Source organism: Epinephelus fuscoguttatus, linkage group LG10 (genome assembly GCF_011397635.1).
Source record: "Epinephelus fuscoguttatus linkage group LG10, E.fuscoguttatus.final_Chr_v1".
NCBI classification, from domain to species: domain Eukaryota; kingdom Metazoa; phylum Chordata; class Actinopteri; order Perciformes; family Serranidae; genus Epinephelus; species Epinephelus fuscoguttatus.
The window spans coordinates 34,345,966-34,353,792 of NC_064761.1; positions in this window are offsets into that span (position 1 = coordinate 34,345,966).

The following is a 7,827-nucleotide window of genomic DNA, read 5'->3' on the forward strand; positions in this document are numbered from 1 at the left end:
TGTGTGGTCATATGCCTACAAGGTTGCGTGGTGATAGGTGAAACCCTTGAGATGCAGATCGGTCAAACTTCCTAGGAAGAGATCGATTTTAAGTGTTTTTCAAAAAATTCAAAATGGCAGAAAATCTATATAACCGGAAGGTATGGGTTCTTGAGGCAAATTTGTTCCTAATGAGGAGAGGCATCTCTGTGCAAAGTTTCATGTCTCTACGACATACGGGGCATGAGATATGCCCATTCAAAGTTGCAATTTCAATCGGTTGCTATAGCGCCCCCCTTTGGCCAATTGATGTAATATTGCTTCATTCGCATCCTCCCATGACCCTCTATCACTGTGCCAAATTTCACATGGACTGACCAAGTCAGTGAGGACAAAAACGTGGAACAGACGCACACACAGAGGTTTCATCATTACATAGTAGGAAAACAGTCTGTCGAAATATTCTGTGGACATAATCAGCCAGATGCATTATACACTGATTCTAGCATTAGAAAATCAAATCAGAATTTCACAATAGTGAAAAACTGTAAATGCTGACATGTATTTCAGCAGTATCACACCTGAGGCCGTGCTGTCATACTGAATACACAGCTGTGACTCTGAAGATAATTACAGCCTTTTATAATTTCCTTGCCTGACATCCAGAAGCGAGTTACCACTTCCGGTTCCCTCGTCTTAATCTCGGTGTGTTTTTGGTTAGATGTCTGAAATAAGGTCTGTGGTTAACACAAACTGAAGAGCATTAACGTTTTGTTCTAAAATACATCAGGAAATACCCCGCTTTGAATTTTGAAGCGTTTATGTGTCTTAAAAAAGGCAGGAACTAACAACACCACAAAACGTCATCATGCCAAACACTCATTCTGGGCCGTGTTTCAGAAAGAAGGATTAGTGAAAACTACTAAAAGAGCATGTTGAGCCTGAGATGACGGAAACTCTTCACAAAGCCAGTTCAGCGAAACCCTGAGTCATGTTACTATTCAGGGGCTGTTGCGTAGGAGAAGGTGCGATTTCTCCCTGGAGAATTCTATGAAAGATAGAATTTCACCTCACACTCTATCATTTATCTTAACAATCTGTTCCACCCAGATATATCAAATATTAGCCTACTCATCGTGGATTTACATTATCGCCGGAGCACATTTTATGCATTGCCCTTTGATTCCTCAGCAGCGGCAGTTTTCTTTATAACATCAGAGACACTGAACACATCAGAGAGACAGCGGTTTGTCAGCCGTAAGAAAAGTTACTCTGGCTCTGAAAAGACTTTTGCCCGTTGTTGTGGTTTTCCCTGGACATAAATCAGAATTGATTATCAAAGTATTTGCAACGGGAGTATCGGTGGTTTACTGGATGGAGTGGACGCCCCGTGATCAGTCGCTGATGCAACACCCCATGATAGCTCCATCTGAGCATAAAGGAGATTACGTGAACCAGAAGTCATTTCACAGCAGTTCAGCAATCCAATGAACCTCAGCCTAATATTGACAGAATAAATAAAGTATAAGCAAAACTTTTACCAGTCTGTTTAATATCTTTGTGTTTGATGTTGAGTCACTGCCCAGTGTGTTTGGGCCCCATCAGATTACAGCTGAATAAAATGATACTCTGTGTAATGTTTCTATATTTTCTGTATATTCGACACATTAACTCATCACATTACATAACATAACTTCACATTACCTATTAACACACTCTGCAGTCTGTTCCCATCACACCTCACGCTGTTTAGCTGCAGCTGACGTGTTAGTATTTTTTTTCATTTCGCTGTCATTCAAATCTCAGACTCAGCTGGGATGAAACAAGTGGCTTTCTGCTTAATTCAGCCACCGAATATCACGTTATCTGCGCTCCAATGATGTCTTTCAGTGCTTGCCGTGAACATGCCTCTCTCAGGCTGAACATACTCAGAGTTAATTGAGCTGACTGTGATCAGCTGTACTGGAACCGAAAACTCTGTTTCTCAGCTCAGGCTTAGTCAACCTGGAGATCGGGATTAGGCTCAGAGTTTGCTGAGCCTGCTTCCTGAAACAGGGCCCTGGTGGTGACATTAAGACATGTGACTGTGGTGTTGTTTGTTTACAGCCTAACATTAGCTTTTTAATTCTGATGATCACATGTAGGCTTCAAAAACCATAAAAGTGTTGTTCATTAGTGGAGACTATCTTACTGAACAGAACATTTAAGTATCATAAACATTTGTTTGACATAGAGCTTATTTTCTGATGAGGGAACCAGGGTGACGGCCTACAACGTCACCCCTGGAGCACTCTATACTGTATATCAGTGCTCATTTGGTGTCCAATCAATTTGCCTGTCTGGAACTAATTGTAGTATAAAAGTACTGTAACATCTCATGTTTACTCACAACACATATTTTGTTCTTTTACAGTAGGATTCAGAGAGTGAAATGTGTCTTACTCTTCCTCCTTGCTTCATGGGCAGCCATGCTTGTTGAAAAAGGGGCGTGGCTCTACCGCAGTCCACTTTAGATGATGTGGCAAACTGTGATTGGTTTTTAGACATCCAATCAAATAAGTCTGTGTTCAACCAGGAAGTCTTTCTTTCGGCTATATCCATTCACAGTTCTGTCTTTTTCCCACCACTTCCACCAATCAGCTGACTACAGCTCCAACACATTCTCAGTCCAACCTCGTCACATTTTGGTCATGGACTTTGCACGTCCACATGCGACATGCAAGGTACCCTGGGTGCATTGGTTGTTGATGTTCTGAGACACACGTGTCAAGTTCTCTTCTTTCAAGATACACTTCCGTTTTTACAAGAAATTTAACGTTAACATATGTCTCTTTCAAAATGAATACACTACATCAGTACAACACCACCAATTGACGTTTCACAAAAACACGTGGTTAGGTTAAGGAAGACCATCTCTTCAAGGCGGTCTCAGTCTGGTTGTTTTGGTGCACATCCGAGTGCGATTGCGGCGTTCACACCTGCTCAAACACACCGCAATTAGGGAGCAAACCAACTTGAGTTCAATTGAACCGAACCTAACAAGACAGGTGTGAAAGCACTCTTAGTAAAAGAGGAACATATTTCATCTAACATTCAACTTTTTTTTTTTGAAAATATTGTGAACAATAGCCAGAACACTGTATATCCAAAACTTTTCCAAAACATCCTTTAAATTCCAAACCATTGGGGCGTCGGTGGCTTGGTGGGTGGAGCGGGTGCCCCATGTGCAGGGCTGTTGCTGCGGCGGCCCGGGCTCGAGTCCGACCTGTGGCCCTTTGCTGCATGTCGTCCCCCTTCTCTCTCTCCCCCTTTCACACCTGCCTGCCCTGTGCATTAAAGGCAAAAAATGCCCAAAAAATATCTTAAAAAAAAAAAAAAATTCCAAACAATTTTCAAGGCCTGGTTTTTCGAATTTCCTAACTTTTCAAGGCATTACATGACCGTGGGAGCCCTCTTTATTAATTCCACATTAGTTCGTTAAAGTAGGAACGCTAGAAAATGCACCAAAATTGCACAGTAAACTCAAAATGGCCGACTTCCTGTTGGGTTTAGAGTATGGCTCCAAGAGGCTTGTTTGTACACCTTGGAGTGTTACATATGCCTACCAAGTTTCATACATGTAGATGAAAGCAGTTTCGGGGGCGGTTTCGTCAAAATTTTGTAGGGAGTGCTTCTGAGCCATTTTTTTGGCACCCAAGTATTAGAACCAATTTCTGATACATGCGCAAAGTTTCATGACTTTTTGAGTATGTTAAGCCCCCCAAAAAGGCAATTCATTTGGAGGAATAATAATAATAATAATAATAATTAAAGCTGCAAGCAGCGATGAACGGGCCCTCGCAGTCCACGCGCGTCGGGGCATGCTGCCGTCGGGGGGTGTGCACCTAGAAGTCTTGTCAGCTGTAATAAATAAAAAAAATAAACGTTATCTCTTACTTACAATTCCAGTATACAGGTAGGCACCCAACCCACATATGTATTTTTCCAAAAAGTAGAAGCTGAACACATGCCCAATAGTTCAAGGTCTTCTGACTCTTTAAAAGTTGACATGGTGTCTCTAGCTCAAAGTATGAGGGACAAGAAGAGGTTAAAAGACGATGAGTTTTGAAGAGGATTTGAAGATTTTCCAATTTACTTCCGTTCACACTAATTAGACTGCCACCAGAGCGCCACTTATTGGCCGATTTGCACCGAATTTTGCACAAACCCTCATTGGGCCATGGAACACAATTAGCAAAAGTGTTGTGGTAATGGGACTGTATTTGGTCAAGATATGAAAGACTGTCTGTTTTGAAAACAATGTGCAGGAATTTGTTGTTTTATATTGTGGCCGTTTTTTGGACAATCAAAATTCTTTTAATAACTTTTTGTCAGAAGGGTCCACAGATGCTTCATGCAAAGTTTGGTGCAAATCGGTCAAATCACCTAGGAGGAGTTCGAAAAAGTACGTTTTTCATTTGTCACGATTTAGCGAATGGAAAGTTACCGCGAAAGTGGGCGTGGCTTACATCACAATTCAGCTGAATTCAGAGAACATGTAAATAGAAGGTTTAACAATGTGCGGCATATTATGTGGGAGTTATTAGCCAAAAACGCTTTTGCATTGAAAATAGCGCCACCTGCTGGTCATTTTTGGTGTGTGAGTTACAGGGGCCAGTCTATACCACCCCTATCAATTTTATTTCCATGGGTGTTGGCACAGTGCCAAATATTAAATTAGACGGCCACCAGAGCGCCACCTAGTGGCGGATCGGTAAGTCCTTCGTCAGATATCCTCAGGAGGGTATTGACAATAATTACACCAAGTTTCGTGTTAATCCGTCCAACCGATGTTGAGATATAACATACTTCAATTTAAAGAGCGCCACCTGGTGGTCATCACCCGACATTTTGCACTGAGCCTCAGGGGCTCATGGGCAAGTAGTAAACTGAGTTTCATGTCATTCGGACACACCAATGTGGAGATGTGCAACACTTCCTGTTTATAAAGAAATCTGCAGGAAGTTGTTATTTAATAACTTGAGTATTCTTTGGAATATCAAAATTCTTTTAATAACTTTTTGTCGGGAGGGTCCACAGATGCTGTGTGCAAAGTTTCGTGCAAATCGGTGAAATTGCCTAGGAGGAGTTCGAAAAGTAGGTTTGCTACATTTTGCGAATTTGCGGAAAAAAACGGTAGGCGGAAACGGGCGTGGCCTATATCACGAGATTCAGCACAATTCGCTGAACGCGTGGATATAAGGTTTTTGAATGTGTGACAAAGTATATGGGAGTTATGAGCCAAAACCCACTTGATTATAAACTCCTTGATTATACTGCCACCTAGTGGTGGAAATTCAGGACGACAATAGATTATACAATTTTTCGTCAGGTGTGACTTATATTCCAAGTTTCATGAGTTTTGGGGTATGTTCAGGCAGTGAAAAATGCGATCCTTTTGGACAAAGAAAAAAAAATAAAATAAAAATAACAATAATTATTCGAAAAACAACAGGGACCTCGCAGGTCTCCTGCTCGGGCCCTAATAATATTAAAAATTCCCTATATTTTTATAGGGTACTCCCGTTGAGGTCGGTGCTCAGGCCCTAAATATAAAAAAAACCTGTCCTGCAGCCGCAGACACACAGCAGCTTCCTCTCTGCTCCTGCTGGTTTGCCATCTGTCAACCTAAATCATTCCCACAGTTAATCGAGACTGTACACTTTAAGTGAGTTCACAAGTGGTTTTGTGAAGTGTGGGGCCCAACAAACAAAAAAAAAAAGAAGAAACCACGAAATAGGTGTTACAGGAGGTGTGGTGTCTCCGTCAGACTACTGAGGGGAAGTGAGAGAGCAGTGAAACAAATAAAGACGTGCTGCGGGTGCTGCTTGGCATTTCTGAGAATCATCTGAGAGAAGTGCAGCTGCAGAGGTGAGTTTGCATTTCTTACCGTTCTTTGATATTAAATCTTGACATTCTTAATGATATAAAACAGACTGATGCAGTTAACAGACAGAGTGGATTCGCTACAAGGGAATGAACTCCTGAGAAGAAGACTCAACATAAAAAGTTTGACGAGTCAATTTTTCCACTTCATGTAGTCTGTTTCCTCTTGAGTGCTAGTGTGGTGGTGAACTGATGAAACAATGAGGTCGACCTTTAAAGCAGGCTGCAGGGCTGCTGGAGCTACAACTGAGAAAACTTATTTTTAAGAATAAAGAAAGGGTGTCATTATCAAAAATAAACACACTGTGAATATAATTTGACTTGATGCTTTACCTGTTAGTGAGGCAGCACAACTGGCCAGTCATTCATTTTATTTTTCAGATCTGGTACATTTACAGCTTAACATATGTAGAAGACATCTGGGTATGTGGGTGTCACAGACTGGCATCATGCTGGCAAAATCCAATATGGCTGCCACCTAAAAACTGTTAGCTATCAGCCTTATTCCTGAGGGCACTACTGTAGGAATGATTACGGGCACAACTTCCTGTGAGATAGCAGAAGTAGCAGTAAGCTAGTCAGTCCCATAGACTGTCTGTGGTTGGTCCCAGTGGCTGCTCTTGGTGGCAAATTGCCAAAGCTGGTTCTTTTCAAAGGTAATTTGGTGGATAACCTTTGACCTTAAGAGACATGTTTGAATGCTTTTTTTGTATGCCTGGATGCATCCGATCCCCTCATTAGCATATTTCAAAGATGGTGGCCACCTAAAAAAATTTTTTTTAAGTTTTTTTTTTTTTTTTTTTTGCCAAACTTGGTGTCTATTTCATATTTTTAAAGCATTGGAAACAATACACATATTTATGATTTCTTTTTTAATCATATTCTATTTCATTTATGCCCTCTAGTTTGCATGTTACCAGTATGGGCGCTATCCCAAAATTTAACCTCGCCTAGACTGAGAGTTGTAAGGATGAGCTATTTCCATTCAGTTTGCATCACCACAGATTTAATTAACACACTGAAGGGCATGTGGAAAATGTGCTTAATTACCATTTAAAGTAATAATGACTGAAAGAAAATGCAACACTTTACTATTTGAATCAATTTATGAATATATCTGGGTCATGTTAAATGGTCACCGTGGTATGACAGTTTCATGTTGAGTGGATAATTCATACTGAGGGGGTGGGGTGGGGGGTTCTCCCATATTGGTTTCTAAAGAAGCATCAATGACACAATGTTAACTGCTGCTTTGTTTCCTGTGTGGCACCCATTCCTACCTTTCAAACTTTTAAAGTAACAAACTTAAGCTTTGAGTTTTTATCCAACATTTTTTTTTACTCCTGTTTATTTATAATGAAAATCTGTATGCTTTAACTTTTTACTCTTTAATGACATCTCAAGTTCATACAATCCAAAGGTCAGAAGTTAACTCAATGATTGTAATCCCTCCAACATTTAGAAATTGTACAGTCCGGAAGTTGAGTGGGCACAGAGAGCATTTGTTGTTTTGACATGAGAACGATACAATGTGTTTCTGGGTTCACATGACGAAGGTAAACTTGCCTCCCACAGGGCAGGTAAAGTGTGTCGAGGTGGGGGGAAAAGGCCTCTGTATCATTTAGCTTTGCTGTGTAGTTATGTTGGAGTGGCCTCATGTCATACCTCAAAATACTAGTAGTAATAGTATTATTAAAAGATAACAAAAGATAATCTTTTTTCTTCCCCCATTTGTGGCGCCCCCTATGGATGATGGCGCCCTGAGCATTCGCCTATACTGCCTGTGCCATGGGCCAGCTCTCTAACCCTGACCTAACTTAGCTTTAAACTGTCTTTAAACCTTCTCAACCCAACCAAAGAGCAGTGCTGTGTCTCAGATTGCATACTTCTGTACTTACACTTAGTATTTTGAGTGCATAAGTG